Genomic DNA, 19,392 nt, shown 5'->3' with positions numbered 1-19,392 from the left:
TCAGCCATGAGGGAGTCTAGCACCTTAACCACCATGCCACCTGCTGCCCCCGTAGGATATCATATATTTCTGTAGTTCATCTTATAAATACATATGGGAGCCCTATAAGTCTATTATTTTAAACGGCAGCACTCAAATAATAACCCCAAACATAGGAAGCACCAGACATATCCTCCTTTTTTAAAAAAGAATTATTTATTTAATTTTATTTATTCATTCATTTAATTTTTAATGTGACCAGAGCAAGACACAGAGAGACAGAGTGAGAAAGCAAGCCACCAGGTCCAGGACTTGAACTGTGGTTAGCCATGTGGGAGTGTCCAGCACCCAAACCACCATGCCATCCACTAGTCCCAACATATCCTTCTTCATGTGGGATTCAGGGTCATTGACCAAAGACGATGGGGACATGGGTCAGTGGAGTCCAGCAAAGCCTGCCCATTCTACGTGCAAATTGTCCCTGTTGGTTTCTATACCAGGGTTCCTGGCTAAGGTCCTATGAATGGGACTTGAAATTGGGCCAGTTTTTACTGGGGCTTTCTCAACCCAGAGGAAGACGTTCCTTTTTATAATCAGTCTGCCTAGGAACTCAGCTTTGCTGATGTACAGAAAGTTGTATGTGGCTCTGGCCACATGTTCAGTAGCTTGTAGAAGATCTTTTTAAATGAGGAGGGAGAGAGCAATGTGTGTGTGTGTGTGTGAGTGAGAAAGAGAGAGACAGAGAGAGAAAGAGAAGGGTGCTTACACGTATGCGTACACTAGAAGTCCAGCCCAGCATTAGAGATGTGATAACTTACAGAGGAGCAATGGGCTGACTTTCTTTTCTCTTAGCCTCTTCGTGATTAGACCCCAGCCTGTGTCCTGCTGTCGTCTGTGTCCATGTGTGCTTTTAGAGTAGTTGACACTCAGCAATTGCTAGCAAAAGGGAACGCTCACTCTGAGGTTTGTGCCCATGACCCAGGGGCAAGAAGATCTGATCATATTTAATAATACAGCTATTCACATGGGCTTTCTCAGGTACAGAGAGTCAGGGATATGATTCTGTAGGGGCAGCTTCCAACTTCTCAATCTATCCCCTTACACTGCTATTTCAGTAGAGGAGGACCCTGTTACCCTCCTGCCATGTTTTCTTTCCCTGCCTCTGAGAGTGATCTCTCTGTTGGCAAGGCACATAGTCCAACTTGGTGGGGAGGTGTCATGGAGGACTTCCTGGAGGGGGAAATTCTTATTGAAATCTTGTGGTGAAATTTGATAGAACTTATTTAGGCGAAGGATTTGTGATGGTGACAGCAGTATGGGGAGAAGGATACGGGGGACACTATCTCAAATACCATCATATGTGCAAGAAGACAGAAGTCAGATATTAATAAGAAAAGAAGAGGAAAGACCAGATGAATCTGTACCTTAAAATGTCTTGAATCCTTCTTAGTTTTCCCTGAGGACAATGGAAAACTTTTGAAGGGTTTGAGCATGAGATGTGGGTTTTTTTTGTTTGTTTGTTTGTTTTGGAGAGATTTTCACTGTAGGGCGCGTGCGCTCGCCAGACAGACAGAGAGAGACATAGAGACAGAAAGCGAGAAATCACCCCCCAGGGGGGATGGTCACGCCGCAATCCCTTCTCCTCCATTCTCCTCTCGGGATCTTGGGCACGCATGCACACGCGCCCGGCGTGAGTTTTAAGCCACCGGGTCCGGGACGTGAACCGCGGTCGACTACGTGGGAGTCCAGCGACATAGCCATTACGCTAACTGCTGGTTCCCATCATGAGATGTGATTTTAAAAGATGGCAGAATGGAAAGTACATGAGAAAAGTGTAAGCTGGAAATGGGGTTTCCATTTATTTTCTTTTTTTAGAGAGTTCTCCCCCAATAGAGCATGGGGCTCACTAGAGAGACAGAGACAGAGAGTGAGAAATAACCCTCGGGGGGTAGGGAGGAGGGTGACCATGCACCACTCTCTGTACTATTTGTAAGGATTTATCTGTTCTGGACATTTTATGTGAAAGGAATCATTGGAGGTGTAACCTTTTGTGTCTGACTTCTTTGATTTAGCATGATGCTTTGTAGAGTCATCCACATTATAGCCATTCTTCACTCTTTTTTTTAATTTCATTTTCTTTGATACATTCAATTACACTATTATTTGTCTTACAAAACGGTAGTTCTCCATTCTTTATGACCCAATAATCTCCACTGTGTGGATATAGCCCAATTCCATTATGCATTCATCTGTTGATGGATACTCAGCTGTTTCCACCTTCTGGCTGTTGCGAATAATTCTGCTATGAACATGTGGGTAGATGCTTGTCTGAGCCTCTGTTTCCAGTTCCTTTGGGTATATACCTAGGGGCAGAATTGTGAGGTCCTACACTAATTCTATGTGTAACTTTTTGAGGAACTGTCAAACTATTTTATACAGTGGGTGAACCATTACACCAGCGATGAACAAACATTCTGCATCTTTGCCAACACTTGTTATTTTCTGTTTTGTTTTGCTACAGCAATTCATGCTTATTGGGCCATTCCTGGTTTATACTTGAGAAAAAGACCATTAAAGTAAAAGGGAAACGGGTCTTACCTTATTTTGTGAGCTGTTATGGGATGAAAGAAATCTCTAAGGTGATAGGCTCTACAATAGAAGGGCCCCTAAAGAGAAGGCTTCCTTGTTCACACAAGGCTTTATTCCCTGACCAAGTCGCATGATCTCCCTTCTCTAGCCCAGTGGGCTGATGGGTATTTTATCTCTGAGGGTCTTCCTCCAGTCTCTTCTTCATGAAGGTAGAGTGAGCTGGCAGGACATGGAGGAGGACTTGTAGAGAGGAAGCCAAAGCTCTCTGGGCAAGCAGTTAAGGTTGTAGGTTCATTCATTTTATCAATAAATATTCATGCATATTTATCATGTACCACATACTCTTCTGGGTGCTTATGAAATTGAATTGACCCAAATAATTGAACTTTTGCACTTTCACGATTTTTTGTTTTGTTTTGTTTTTACTGTGTGGGTAGAAATGGACATTGCACAATAAACATAATAGCTAAATTTATAGGATGTTAGGTGTTAAGTGCTGCAGACAAAAGGAAATGAATATCAGAGTAAGAAGGTTCTGGAGTATTGGGGTGGAGTAAGAGACAGTTTGTAGAAAGAAATAGGAAGTTGGGGAGACCTTTTGGAGAAGCTGGGCTTTGAGCAGAGGCTAGATGGAGCTGGACATGAAGAAATCTCTGACTCTAAGCTCCCCCAGATGGCTGAAATCCCTGTATAGTTCTGAAGTCTCTGGTATGGTTCCCCTCTTGTCATCTTAGTCCTTGCTTATTTATTTATTTTTTAGAGAAAGATTTCTGCTATAGGACGTAGCTCGCTGGAGACAAAAAGCAATAAATCACCCCCCAGAGGGCATGGCCATGATGCAGGCCCTTCTCCTCCATTCTCCTTTCAGGATTTCGGGTACACAAATACATGCACCCGGTATGAGTTTTAAGCCCTGGGTCTGGGACTTGAACTGCGGATGACCATGTGGGAGTCCAGTGATATAACCATTGCACCATCTGCTGATCCTTTAGTACCCACTTTTTCAGGTTTTTATTTTTTGAGTCATTTTTTAATGTGCATCTGGGTATATCACTTTGCTTAGACCACAAAGAGGTCTTTCCAGTTGTGAGTGCCTGAGTAACATTGGTAAAAAATAGTCTCCTCCGGGCCTTGAACCACTCTGGGACCTCAGGATGAAGGAAGCCAGGTTTGTGTGAACAAAATCTTTCCAATTTAATGGACCTTGAGAGCCAGAGTTGTAAAGACCCTGTAGACCATAGCTCAGTTTTTCCATGGATTATTTGTTCTCCTCTAGAAGGGACTTCTAGAAGATTCTGGACATCGTTATGGCTCAGAAAATTCTTGATTCTTAGATAAGCATTGTGCTTCTAGTTTTAAGCCCTAAGGACACCCAACAAAGGCCTTTAGTTAGTCAAAGTCCCAGTCTGCAGTGTCTTCCTTAACAGACGTGTTTATTTGGGAACAGAGACCTCAGGAGGGACAGGAATAGGAATGGGGGAGAGAGATTTATTTGGTGTTTCCCATTAGGAGACTTTCACCTGAAGGAGAATCAGAGTCGACTGTGTTTGAAACCATGTCCACTTTTTTTTTTTTTCTTTTTTTGGAGAGGTTTTTGCTACAGGGCATGTGCGCTCGCCAGACAGACAGACAGAGACAGAAAGATAGAAAGAGAGAAATCACCCCCCAGGGGGGATGGCCATGCTGCAATCCCTTCTCCTCCATTCTCCTCTCAGGATATTGGGCACACACGCACTCATGCCCGGCATGAGTTTAAGCCGCCGGGTCTGGGACTCGAACCGAGGTCGACTATGTGGGAGTCCAGCGACATAGCCATTGTGCTAACTGCTGGTCCCAAAACCATGTCCACTTTTGACATTACCTTTGCCAGCCATTTACAATTTATGAGCTGAAGGGGCCTGCAGGTGGCGTAGTGGCTAACATGTTGGACTCCCACATGGCTGACTGCAGTTCAAGTCCTGGACCTAGTAGCTGGAAACTCACACCGAGCATGTATGTGCACTGCATGAGCTCCCAAAATCCCAAAAGGAGAATGGAGGAAAAGGGATTATGGCATGGCCATCCCCCCAGGAGGTGATTTCGTACTTTCTCTCTCTCTGTGTCTCACTCACTCTCTCTCTCTCTGCAAGTACACATGCCCTATGACAAAAATTTAAAAAAATTGTTTATTGAAATCTGTGTTTTCTGAAACAAAGGGCCCTCTAATGACGCGTTCAGCGGTCACCTCGAGTAGGATCCAGGTTCAACATCTTTGTACCCAGTTACTTGGTAGTGGTGCTGATTCTCCTTGTATCAGAAGATTCATTTGGGAAATAAAAATTGCTTCTGGTTTCAGAGTTTCAGCCCTACATTCAGCATGTGGAGAACTGCACTTGGGCTGATCCTTGGTATGGGTACGTTCTCTGAATTCCTTTCTTTTCTTTTTTGTCCTTCGAATTTAAAAACATGTGACTAAGTATAACAAAGGCATTTATTTAAATATCCAGCTATTGCAAAAGAGAGTTCAAGACTGTCTCAGAAATACTTTCTACAGTGTGATGGGGTTTGCTCTTTTTCACTTCAGTTATTTTAGGCAGTCATTAAACAGTTGTTAGCCAGTTTAGTAAGTTTATATAAAACTGCATATTTTGAGGCTTTAAATGCCACAGGAGAAGTTCCAATGTAAACAGGAGAGAATGGAGTCCGTGCTTCAAACGGAAGCACCCAGGACTCTCCCTCCGCTGTTGAGGCTCTGCATTTAAGTGCAAGCCGGTGAGCACAAGGTGACCTGTGGCAACTGGTAAGGAGCTTGGGATGCTTGCTCTCCAGCAGGCAAGGCAAGTGAGGCCAGATCCCGGGTCTAGTTCTGGGTGGGTAAGCTAGATTCGCTTTGCTCTGTGGTTACACTGTGTCCCAGCCCTTGGTGAGTGTCTCGTAAATGCATTCCGCACATTAAGAGAGTGTGGATTATGAGCTGGCTCTGGTCCACAGGGGCGCACAGCAGTCCTGGAGAAGCACGCCAAGCCTGTACTCAGTCCCTACCCCTGACCGCAGCTCTTTCTCTGCCACACCTGCCTCTGTGAGGAGCCCTGGAGCTCACCCCTCACTGCGGAGACTGGCTCATTTTCTCCTCCAGCTGCTTCCGAAGACAATGGGAGTAAAAGCTGTGGCTGGGACCAGCAGATGGCGTAATGATTACTTCTAGGTAGTCAACCGCGGTTCCCGTCCTGTACAGGCTTAAAACTCAGGCCAGACGCATGGCCCATGCTCCCAAAATCCTCAGAGAAGGGTGGAGAACGGATTGCGGCATTGCTGTCTTCTCGGGCGGGTGTGGGGGGGGATGATTTTTCGCTTTCTGTCTCTGTTTCTCTGGCAAGGGCATGAGTCGAATAGCAAAATCTCTCTTAAAAAAAAAAAGCTGCTGTGGGTTCTTGTGTAATGTCTATGAACTTAACACTTCACATGCCAGTCAACCTTCTGGGACATGGCAGCCTACACTTTAATTAATTAAGATGCATTCGTAATCTTTTTTTTGTTTGTTTTCTTTTTTAGGTTTTTGCCATAGAGTGGGTGTGCTTGCCAGAGAGGCAGTGAGAGGGAAAGTGAGAAGTCACTCGCCTGGGAGAATGGCTCCACTGCAGTTCATTCTCCTCCTGGGATTTTAGACACACATGTAAATGCACTGAGCATGAATTTCAAGCTGCCAGGTTCAGTATCCAAACCATGGTTGGCCATGTGGGAGTCCAGTGCCATAACCAACATGCCATCTGCTGGTCCCAGTGCATTCACATTCTTTTTTTTTTTTTTGGAGAGGTTTTTGCTATAGGGCACGTGTGCTTGCCAGAAAGACAGAGAGAGACAGAGAGATAGAAAGCAAGAAATCACCCTCCAGGGGGATGGCCATGCCACAATCCCTTCTCCTCCATCCTCCTCTCAGGATCCTGGGCACACATGCACATGCGCTAGGCATGAGTTTAAGCCACTGGGTCGGGGACTTGAACCGCGGTTGACTACATGGGAGTTCAGCGACATAGCCATTACGCTAACTGCTGGTCCCTGCATTCACATTCTTAAAAGTAAGCTTTAATCTGGATCTTTGCAGTTGAGGACAGTGGAGCCCCTAGGTCCTCACTGCCTGCTGGCCTTCATCCAGGAGGCTGGGAACTCTGGCTGGCAGTATTTCTGGGGCCAGAGGAAAATAGAGGGTGGTTGGTCTGCGTCAGCAAATGATCAGGGCTCTAAGAGGCCTGTTAACAATTCCTTATTTCCAGCTCCTCTCACTCTCCTGCAGACAAGAGCAGCAATAGCAACCCTAGCAGTGCCCAACACTGAGCAGTTGACATGTTCCAGGTCTGCTTTTCGTGTGCTTTGCATGTATGAACCCATTTGGTTCTGGAGAGACCCCTATCAAGAGCAGGCTACTGTTGTTCCGACTGTCCTTATTTTACAGCTGTGACACAGTAAAGTAAGTTGCTTACAGTCGCGTTGTTCATAAGCTGTGGGATGAGGACCAAGAATGTCACTTCAGAGTTGACTTATTCTGCAGTGCTGATCCAGAGCACAGCAACTACAACAAACCCGTTTCCAACGTTCCTTATGCGTTCATACTTACTGCACAAAGGTTTTAGGTTTGACTTTTATTATACCGTTTGATCTCATTGGTACCTAAATCAAACTCATCTTTTTTACGAAAGGGGTACCACATCTTTCTTCTAATACCATCACAGTGAATGAAATGCCTCGATGTGTGTGCCCCACTTTGTCCTGAAAATAATTTAGGAGGGCTTTTGAACACCATCTTCCAGGAAACTCAGCTTAAATGACCAAATTCCCTAACATCCTGATTTTTCAGGTCTTTCGATTCTACCTCATCCTGCGTTGTCCCTGCTCTTCCTTGATTTACAATCTCTAGTATACTTCTCTCTTTCCTGGTCTTCTTTTTCTTTTATTGTCAGGAGACATGCAGGAGCTAGCCAAAGAGAAAGAGTCCAAGAAAACACTTCTAGTGGGGCTAGATCATGCTACAAACCCTTTTTCTCCATTTTTCCATCCCATTAGGATTTGGGACATACATGAACACATGCACAGTATGTTATTCAAGCCACCAGGGCTGGGATTTGAACAGTGGTTGTCCATGTAGGAGTTGGCTCCTTATATACAGGGCTTAACCAGTGTGCCACAGGGCCAGTCCTCCCCTGTCCTTTCTTTACACTCCCACGGGATGCTCCTTTATGCTTCTTGGCTACCTGGGCATCACTCCACTGCAGTGGTCATGGAATCAGTAGTTCATAGATAGAGCTCTTTGATGGCAGGAGTGGATCTTGTTCATTTTCATGTTCTTGTGGCATCCAGCATTTGAACCTGGTGATAGGGAACACTCTCCTGATGTTTACTGAATGAGCAAATTCCTTCCTTCCCACACGCTCCCTACCTTGGCTCAAAACCTACTCCAGGACATCCATTATTATTTCACATCTAAAGTCTGTAGACTGGAATCATTTTGTCAGTTAAGTAACCGAAAAGCCAACTCAAACCTGGGCTAAGCAATAAGGCATTGTATTGGCTGACAGAATTGAACGTCTGGAGATAAAGCAGATGTGGAGATGGACTTAATCAAAGCACTCCAGAGTGTTTCCATGCAATTCTCCTGTCTCTGACCTCCTCAGCCGGTTATGTGATGGTTGCAGTTCCAGTCTCCAAATTCACCCGCAATGATGTCCAATGTGCATTTTAGGAAGACACTTTTACTGGAAGTTTAGAGAAAACATCTCTTTATAGTTCATTGGTTTGAATCAGCTCACGTGTTTGTTCATGAACCAGTTCCTCTGACCAGACAGGATCGCCATGTTCTGAGTAATTCATTGCTGGATTTGAGAATCAGACAAGTGACAAGGAGGATGGAATTGCTTTGAGACAAAAGTACAGAGAGATGAAATTCTCCTGGAGCATTTGGCCTCTTACAGAAAATAGGTGGAGAACTGACCAAAATTCAGGGTACTGTTAGTAAGAGGGGAGACTGATTTGGGAGTAGTAGCTATCAGTCTCCACTACATTAGACTCGAATAAACTGAATTGGTATCACTGCCACTGGTCACTGCCTCCCTCTCATCCTTTCCGTATAGGGTCACTAGATTAATCTCTCTGAAACATGACATGTATGACACAGCGTTAATGAAAAATGTTAAATGATTTCCCGTTCCTACTGGAAAATATTCTGACGTTTAAGCCTCTATTCAAGGTGATCTCATTTTATTTTTGCAGATTCATCTTCCAATTCGTTTGCATAGTTAAGCTGGGCATTGGCCAAATTGATTTACTAATCATTTTCTAAAACTGTGTGTTGGGACCAGCAGTTAGCGTAATGGCTATATCGCTGGACTCCCATGTAGTCGACCGCGGTTCGTGTCCCAGACCCGGTGACTTAAAACTCACGCCGGGTGTGTGTGCGTGCATGCCCAAGATCCCGAGAGGAGAATGGAGGAGAAGGGATTGAGGTGTGGCCATCCCCCCTGGGGGGGGGGTGATTTCTCGCTTTCTGTCTCTATGTCTCTGTCTGGTGAGCGCACGTGCCCTATAGCAAAAACCTCTCCAAAAAAAGAAAAAATGAAACAAAACCAAACAAAACAAAACTGTGTGTTCATACCTTCCACAGTTTCATTTCCTCCACCCAGAACACCTGCCTTCCCTGCACATATCAAAGTCCTAACGTTGTTCTCAAGATCCACCTCAAATTGTTCTCTCTGAAATGTTTTATGACCCGTCTATCAATTTGCCTCTATTCTAAATACTGTAGTCTTTACTAATATCACATGGTATATGTTGCTTAGTAATACTGGATAATTTCTCATTTAAATTCCTTTTTTTCCCTAGTTTCCCTAAAGGTAAAATGTTTTAAAGATGCGTATAAAGATTTATGTGCATTCATGATCCTCTTAATGCTTGAGTTACTGTTCAATGCCCAGTAAATATGCTTATGTATGCTAGCCAAGAAATATAGTGGATGGTGGGGGCGCAGACTGTGAAGTTTTCATCCAAGTCTTTGAAAATTATTAACACAAATATTTACTGGGAACCCTGTAGGCACCAGGCACTGTTTAAGGTTCTGGAAATTACAACACTGAATAGCCAAAGCTCTCCCCTCAGTGAGCTTATACTACTAGTGCAGAGACAATCGATAAGTAAATAAATATTTAATAAAATGTCAGATTATGTCACTGCCCAGGAAGAAAAACAAAGAGTAAGCAGACAGAAGTGGGTGGATATTTTGAAGGCAGAGTGATTAGAGACGGGCTCTGAGCAAAGCTCTGATTAGAGCTCCCTAAGATGACAGACAGACAGAACCCAGGGGCAGAAGCACTGAGAAATGTTGCTGGCATGCTTGAGAGCCACAGGAAGTCTGGCATGTGCTGATGGGAAGGAGAGAACATGGATGGTTCTTTCGAGAGAGACATGTTTTGGTTAATGGAGTTTGTATCAGATCAATTTTATTCTAAGGGAGATGGAATGCCTTGAAGGACTTTAACCCAGGTATTCAGAACCTGACTTGATTTACATTTTAAGAGAATTACTTGGTCTTCCTTGTGAAAAAGACTTTTAAAAAAGAGGAAGACTGAAAGGAGGAAGGCCAGAGAGGAGCCTATTGGATGAGAGTGGCACAGTTGAAATATGATGGTAGCTTTGTCCTGTTAGGGAAGGAATTGGGGAGAAAGTGATTGGATTCTGAATGTATCTGAAGGTATGGGCAAAAAAATTTGCAATAGATCAGATATGACATTTGCATGTGTATATTATTGTAGACTGTTAAAAATAAACCAGCCAACTTAGTAGAGTTTTAATTGAGCAAATCTTAACACAATTTAAATCTGAGAGTTGTTCCCAGACTTCCGGACAACTGCGGCTAGCCTCATGGTCTACTAGGTATTTAAGTTCTGGATAAGGAAAAATATTGTATAAAAATGAAAGTGAAGGAATGAGATAGAGAAATAATTGGATTGGTTACAGATGGATGGTAGACTATGCAAACAGTTCAATACATGGGATTTCTGTGATTGAAATGTGGCTAGTATGATTGGCTGTAATTTAGCAAGCAGCTCAGGAAAACAGCCTAACTTGTACAATTTCAGCTTATCTATAGCAATCCAAGTATATGTCCAGGGAATGCAGTGGAAATTTTAGGCCAAAACAGTTTAACAAAACAAAGATGAGTAAAAAAAGAATGAAGAGAGGTAATAGTGGCTTTTAAAATAGAATAGTTCATATTTTTGGAAAATCAGATTAATGTCTTTGAACAGTATCATTTAAAAATACTCCTAAAAAGTTCCAACATTATTCAAACATAATAAATGATATTGTAAAACCTGAAGGATACTTAGAGTGATTCTATTTAATTGTGGCATTAATTTAGAATGTCTTTTTAATCAACATCACTTTTTATTTTTTAATTTTGCTATGTTGAAAATCTTGATTGTGGGGATCATGAATGGAGAATATCTTGACTTAAAAGATCCATATATTGTACTGACTTAAAATTTATTCTTGATATAATCTAAATTGTATGACTTGCCTGATGTTTGAATATATTTCATCTCCATTGATAAAAGAAAGAGGAAATTTGCTTGGATTAGTGCATGAGAATGAGCATAAATACTTTAATAAAATTTAAAATCCCTAGTAAAATGAACCACTGATTATATGAACTGTGAGTGTGCTTTTATATATAATTCATTAATCATTTTCTCTAGGTGAATTGGCCCATTTTTTTCCCCTAATAAAGTGCTGCTTCTCATATTACAGAATATAGTATTCTTATGCCAGATTTTTCTACAAAATTCTAAACTTCATGAAATTAATTTTTATAATTGATAATTATAAAGTAGCAATTATTTAAAAACTAGGGACAATATAAGAGATAGGGAAATAAGTAAATGCCAGTTAAAGATGATTGCAAATGTCCAGAGACCTGAATAGATTTCATCTGGAAAGCCTTAGCTTCTATTAATACAGCAGGTTGCAAGACATGAATTTTTTCATTGAAATTCACTTCCATGGCATTTATATCCACTATTTATGGAGTAAGGAATCTGGTTTCCAGTAGTGTAATCAGACTGATATTGTTCATTTTATTTAGCTTCAGTTTTATGACAAAACTAATAATAATGATTGTTTTTAAATGTCCCTCCAAAGGAGTTATTGTTTGCTTGTTTATTATTTAATAACTTAATTCTTAAAGCCATGTGGAGATATAGTGAGCACTATTTTAAAAAATATTTTGTAGAGAGATTTTTGCTAGAGGGAGTGTGTGCTCACCAGAAAAACAAAAAATGTGAGAAATCCTTCCCACCCCGAGGGGGGATGGCCAGGCAACTATCCCTTCTCCTCCATTCTCCTCTTACAATTTTTTTAAAGAATTATTTTATTTAACTTTATGTATTTATTTAATTTGCCCAGAGAGAGAGCGAGAGAGTGAGAAAGCAAGCCATCAGGTCTGGGACTTGAACCGTGGTTGACCATGTAGGAGTCCAGCACCCTTAACCACCATGCCATCTACCAACCTCTGTCTTGGGATTTTGGGGCATGGATGCACATGCATCCAGTGTGAGAGCACTATTATTTTCTAGATACTGTGGTTGGTTATTTATTGGAACTTTTAAAATAGTAATCTTGTTACATTTCTCACTCACTTGTCTTAAGACAAGGTCCAATGTAATTTTTTAAGCATCTTGTCCAACTTGAGAGCCAAATACCACAGAATGGGTGGAATTTCAAGGGTCCCTGTTCTTTGCCTTAATCTCCTTTGATCCTCGGAATTTCTTAGTGACAGAATCTTTCATTATGTATTGATAGGTAAAGAAAAAATGAGTAAAATACTAATTTTAGTTGAAAGTTTCTTTCACCAAATTTTACCAACTCATTAATAGACAGTTACATATTTTGGTGGAAGGGGAGGTATTTTAAATCCTTGAAATGGAAAAAGAATTGACTTTTTGGGTAAAGGAGGCCAGTTAAAGGTTGCTGGCAATATAAAAAAACGGTGAACCAAGAAGGCTTTCCTATCTCCCTTGGACAATCCTACTGACTTTCATCTAGATAGGGTCTAACAGAGACTGTGAGGGCCATCTTGCATGATTTGGAAGATAAATGTCCGCAGGTTAAACAGATCTAATTTCTGGTTTGCTGTCTTGCTATGATTATTTATACCTGTCTTCTCTTGGTCTCAATTTCTCCAACTCTTAAATGAGGAATCAAGTATTATAATGAGAAGACATGAGACTTGGAAGGACAGAAATCAACTCTGCCATTCACTTCATATTGCTTCTTAACTTCTTTAATCTTCATTTCCTCACCTGTAAAGTAAGGGTAATAGTAGAAAATCTATAAAGACTTAAGAGACTTGGAGATAATTATAGATCAAGGATTTAGCCTGTACCTGGAACAGAGTAATTGCTAAGTGATTGCTAAAGAGAAAGAATTGAAAGGTTGTACCAGGGTCCATAATTTGACAATGTGTCTCAGGTTCTATTTTGGGATGTTTATCCATTCTCTGTTGTGCTTGTGTGGTAACTTCCATCTGGAATGTTATAGCTTCTAGAAACAGCAAGTTCTGCTTTGCTGTTTTAGCTTCAAGAGACATTTGCTTAGTGTAATTTGGATGTTTTGATATTGAAATTCCCTTTCTTGACCTACAGATTGGTGTTGTGTAATTATGTGAGTTTCACATTATCTCTGTTAGGCAAGGGTAGATTTTCATCCTTTGGAAAGCACGGTTAATAGGGTCCTCATTCACTGACCTATCACTGAACATTTTCCTAGATGGATGCTTTGAGTTTTTGTTGCTCACTCTTAGAAAATATCAGATAGTATGACTCTGGAGCAGACCGTGGCAGCATCATACAGCATGCCATGGTTACAAAGGAGACATAAAGAAATGTGTCATAGCATCCAGACCCCCTCTCAATGAAGACACGTTCCTCTTTCTGTATTACCCTAACCAGCTGCAGGTAGACAGCGGCAGGGCGATACTTGGGGGAGAAATTGCAATAGAGTGATATCTTAGAGAAGCCCAACATGACCGAGCCGTGGCCGGTAGTCTAGTATCTACAAACCAGGTAGGTTAGCATGTGACACCCTGACCAAGAAAGGACTTTGTACCTTGGCTGGTAATGAGACATTTGCCCTTATTTGGAGTTTATCGCTTTCTCTCTTCCTGTGTGAGTTCTGTGAGTAACACACCATGAATGAGTGCTGAAAATTATTCTACTCAAGATTGAAATGCTATATTATTTTTCTATAGTACATTAATGAGGACCTTTGAAAAATAGTAAGGAAATAGAAATAAGTGCTCACCCACACATAGTCATATATATATGTACATGTGCACGTATACACAGAGCAATTCAACAGTTACGAGAGAGCATTGATTTCTGGAACACAGGCTGTGGAATGAGTAATACAATTACGTATATGGTAATGAACAAGGAACAAGGACTTGTGTTGTAATTTCCCTACTCTGCTTTTTGCTAGTGACAGCTATTATTAAAAGCAGGTTGTTGGATTTTTTTAAAAATAAAACACTAGATAAACAAAGAGCTGTGATTTTATAATAGTATTTAATAGACTCTTTTGAAATAGAATACAATTTTTCACAATCCATGTTTCTTTGCTGATGTCAATTATCCATTGTGTTTGTGCTTATTCATTTATGCATGGAAGTTTCAGTAGGAAAATACAGTTATTTTTGTAAACGATAGGTTCATAGGCTTCAATAAAAACAGCTCATTCAAACAAAACAGCAATCAGACTGTGAAACAGCAAATAAAAGAGGAAGCTTATCTGTATAGAAAGAAAAATATTAAATTTTAACATTATGTTTAAATAGACAAAGAGACCTACTGCAGATTTTTAAAGTGCTCATTTTGCTTTCATTGCTGCCATTTGGCTTACAGATGGTCCATGTGATAGTTGCTATGGAAACCAAACCTTTTTCACCAATCTCTCTCTGTTGCTATGGTGTGTTTGTGACCATCACATGTAAACTTCTGTATAAAGTGTCATTTATGCTTTTCATGACTGACCTTATAATGAAGCATATTGATTATGCATTAGCTAACAAAGTGTAGCATGAAATGATGTATTCACTAAACACCAGTTACTAAGTAGAATAGGTGGACCTAAAATTATTCATAGATGTGCATTGTATATTTGTTAACCAGGGAACATGAAATAATATGATTTAAAAATCTTCCTAATTGACAGGAGTAGAATCTTCTTTTTCTTGGAATGGATAGGTTTCATTGAATAATTTTTTAAAAAGAAATCAGAAAAACTCTTGCACATCCATTTATTGTGGCATTACTCACAATTGCTGAGACATAGAACCAACCCAAATGTTCACAAACAGATAAATGAATCAAAAACGTGTGGCACATATACACTGTGGTATACTACTTTACCATTAAAAACAAAATGAGAATTTGGCATTAGATAGAAAGTGGATGAATGTGGAAGATTCACTGCTAAGCAAAGCAAACTAGACAATGAAAGAGAGGCACTGTATGTCCCCTCTCAATATATACCAAATGTCTGCACTCTATGGCAGAAACAGAAAGATTGGAAGGTATAATAGCATGGTGAGCAACTTTGGATACTAGAGGCAGTGTGGGAGGAGGATAGGAAATGGGAAGGCAAGAGTGAGAAAATCAAGGAGGAAAAAGGTGAAATATTGAAGGGACACAAAAATGGAAAATTATCTGCCAATGACAATGTGTATGGTAATAACTTCGGAATAATACACAGTGTATTCATGTTGGGAAAACGCATTTTGTATGCTGTACTGACATACAGTGACTGAATGTTAAAAAAAAATAGAAATTACAGGACCAGCAGTTAGCATAATGGCTATATCACTGGACTCCCATGTAGTTGACCATGGTTCAAGTCCTCGACCCGGTGGCTTAAGTCACGACGGGTGCGTGTGCATGTGTGCCCAAGTCCCGAGAGGAGAATGGAGGAGAAGGGATTGCGGTGTGGCCATCCCCCCAGGGGGTGATTTCTCGCTTTCTGTCTGTCTGTCTGTCTGTCTGTCTCTGTCTTTCTGGCCAGTGCATGTGCCCTATAGCAAAAACCTCTCAAAAAAAAGAGAGACTAAAAATTATGAAATAATGATTTCTTTTTTATTATTATCTAATTTGCTTTAGGGCACATGTACTCACCAGAGAGAGAAAAAAGACCGAGAAATAGAGAAAGTGACAACACAAGCTGCCAGGTCCAGGACTCAAATAGTGGTTGGTCATGTGGGAGTCCAGCACCTTAACCACCATGCCAACAATGGCCCACCTTGTATAATTTAAAGTCTCCTTGAAGTTAAATCTGAAACAGGATGCATAAGTCCTGCTTTGTAATATTTGCTCTGACATTGAATGTGTGACCTGTAGGCAAATCATTTGACTTCTGGATTTAATGAGAGAATGAAACTATGGCATGATAGATTTCCTTGTGATAAACTCTGAGAAGCCAAGTATATTACCTGTTCTGTTTACCCTTAATATTTTCAGAACCAACCTCAGAGTCTAAAAAGAGAGCCTGAACCATGGGAAGGAGCCTTTGAATCACAGACTCAAGCATAAATTTTCTATCTCTGCCCCACTGGGAAACTTATGTCCCATGGCTAGTCTCAGTTTTCTCCTTTGTATGATAACGACACCTACCTTACTCAGTTACTGCAAGAAATAATTAGGCCTTTAAAGCACGCAGTGCAGCAATTAGCAGAGTGAGTGCTTCGTAAATGGTAGCTGTTACTGCTGTCCAGGTGTGCATTGAGAATATGCTTGACTATAGTTTGTTGGACAAGACAGCTAAAAACAGCCTCTAGATCTTACTATCTTTCTGTGCAGTGATCCAGCTCTTGTCCGTTAGGAAAGGATGTCTAAATGACATTTGTCAGTCATTCTGCATTGTTTCTTTAAAAAAAGAAAAGTCCAATTTAAATTCTAAACACAAGTATGTTTAAAATCTGATGTTCACAACCTCCAGACCAGACTCTCAAATCAAATCTTAGAATTGGATGAGAGGGCCGGCGGCAGGTGACATGTTGGTTAATGGCATTGGACTCCCATGTGGTTGACCATGGTTTGAGTCCCGGACCTAGTAGCTTGTTTTCTCACTTTCTCTCTCTCTCTCATTCCATCCCTCTGGTCAAACGGAAATAAATAAATAAAGATAGATAAAATAATTATTTTTAAAAAATAAAGAATTAGATCGGGTCTTGGGCTGTTCATTTCTTCTCCCTTTCACTCCAACTCCTTGGAATTGGGCAAAGGGAGTGCTGGTTAACTTTTCCTTGATCCTCCTCAAAGCCTACCTCTTCTGGTGTTATAATTTAGCTCAGGGATCAAGGAAGTAAAGATTGCGTATAGCCTGCCCATGGTGGGAAGCCATCTTGGTTCTTCTTCTGGTTTGATCTGGCTCTTTCTATTCCTTCTGACACCTGGAGTGGGACACCGGGAGAAAGCACATATGGTTTTCCATGTCCTCTCCATAGAACAGGATTCCCAGAGAAGGATAGCTGGATCCCTTTGACCCCTGCAAGCAGGCAGGTCACTCAACTTCCTCCCCAGGAGAAGCGTCTGCGTACTCTGGCTACTGCCTCAGGATCCCTAGCACAACTCTCCATCTTCCCACCTGATCCTGTCACATGGAGCCACTGAAGCAACTCGTTCTTTCTTTCCCCTTCCTCCTGTGCTATGCCACATGGCCTCTTTCTCCCTGTTGGCAACAGCTGCTCTCACTGCTTACAGAAATTTCCAAGGAAATGTGGGAGCAAGACACACACCGTTTGTACTCATCCTCCAAACTCCACGTGCAGAGCGGCCTGTGAGTTCCTCAGTGCGCTCTGATCCTCCTCAAAGGAAGCGCCTGGTGGGGTTGGGGCCACACCTACCGGTACACAGAGGCTGCAGAGGGCAATGCCAGTCTTCATTTTTTGCTGGCAGGTATAGACATGCGAACACAGTCATGTAAGCGGAAGGTTAAATCCATTGTTAACTAAGATATTATTGTAATTCTGAGTATTAGAAAATATAGTTCTCATTTACCAAAAATTAAAGTTTGTAACATGTATGAAAAGCATGTGGTGTTCGAATCTGTGAGGCAAGCACCTTCTGTACCGTAAACCTTAGAGAATCATTTGCACACATTTCCCTTTTGACTCCTCATCCGTTATTCTCTTTTCAAATGTTTAACCTATGTGTCCTAATGAACATGACATCTTACTTCGTACATCACAGCAGACACTTGAGCTTCATTTGTTACATCAGAATCACTGTTTGAAACATGTTGTACACCGTAACTATATACAATTGTGATTTGTCGGTTAAAAGTAGTTTATAAGCAAAGACTCATTATAAAGAAAAGTTATTGCACCAGCAAGGGGGGAAAAAAAAAAGCTAATTCAGTGCATTTTGATGTGGGATTCTACATAATGTAAGTTGATGTGTGCATATTTTATATGCATTGCTTTTTAAAATCCCAAAGTTTAATAAAAATCCTGAATTTTAAAAATACATAAATATACAGTGGGTGTAGTGGGACACACCTGTCACACCAGCTATACGAGGAACTCAAGGCAGGAGAATCGCCCTGGGCAATATAACAAGGCCTTGTTTTAAAAAAAAATACATACACACACATATTATTGGGCACGGCAATATAACAAGGCCTTGTTTTAAAAAAAATACATACACACACATATTGGGCATCTTTTTTTTTTCCTTAAAGGAAGATTTTTGCTATAGGGCATTTTTTCCATAAAGGAAGATTTGTGCTCTCTGGAAAGACAGACAGGAAGTGAGAAATTACCCACCATGGGGATGACCACATTGCAGTCCTTTCTCCTCCATTCTCCTCTTGGGCTTTTTGGCATGCATGCACATATACCTGGCATGAGTTTCAAGCTACTGGGTCTGGGACTTGAACTGCCTTTGACTGCATGGGTGTCCAGCCACATAACCATTATGCCATCTACTGGTTCCATTATTAGGTGCATCTTTAGAGTCAGAGGAACTATAAAATAGCACTTTAACACAAGTGTCAAGGCCCAGGGATGTAAACATGTCCATGAGCTCAGAAGCCCTTTCCTTAGCCATCTATGGGGAGCTTCGGAGAGCCCCCTTCTTTTTTTTCTTTTTCTTTCTTTTTTTTTTTTTTTGGAGAGTTTTTTGCTATAGGGTGCATACGTTCACCAGGAAGATAGAGACAGGGAGAAAGAAAGTGAGAAATCACCCCCCAGGGGGATAGCCACGCCTCAATCCCTTCTCCTCTATTCTCCTCTCAGGATCTTGGACACACACGCACAAGCGCACGGCATAAATTTAAAGCCACTGGGTCTGGGACTTGAACCATAGTCAACTTCATGTGAGTCCAACGATGTAGCCATTATGTTATCTGCTGGTCCCCTGAGGGCCTTTTTTAATGACAGTGCATTCAGGTTATGGATCTGCTGGTATTTCTCATTTCTTCTTGTTCAATCCCCTCAGTTGTTAAATTTTCATAGATGGGAAGGCAGCCTGAAGAAAGTCTGAAGTTCTTTTCCACAGTCCTTTCAGCTACTGAAAGGGTATCTCTTAAGTTTACTATTTTATAGGAGGTCTAAGCCACAGAATACGCCTGTTTAGACAGTAAAAGCCCCAGTGTACACATTAATTCTAAGGAATTCTCAGGAATTGACACATTGAAATCCGTAGATTAGCCCAGGGTGAAGTCCCGTTCATCTGGGCGTGGTGCCACTATGTGCACCTTTGTTTTGTTTGATGACTATAAAATTTCTGGATCTGAAACCGGAGAATGCCCATA

This window comes from Tupaia chinensis, unplaced genomic scaffold, assembly GCF_000334495.1.
Source record: "Tupaia chinensis unplaced genomic scaffold, TupChi_1.0 Scaffold000647_1, whole genome shotgun sequence".
Classification (NCBI taxonomy): domain Eukaryota; kingdom Metazoa; phylum Chordata; class Mammalia; order Scandentia; family Tupaiidae; genus Tupaia; species Tupaia belangeri.
The sequence above is the reverse complement of the archived record's forward strand: the minus strand, read 5'-3'. Positions refer to the sequence as shown.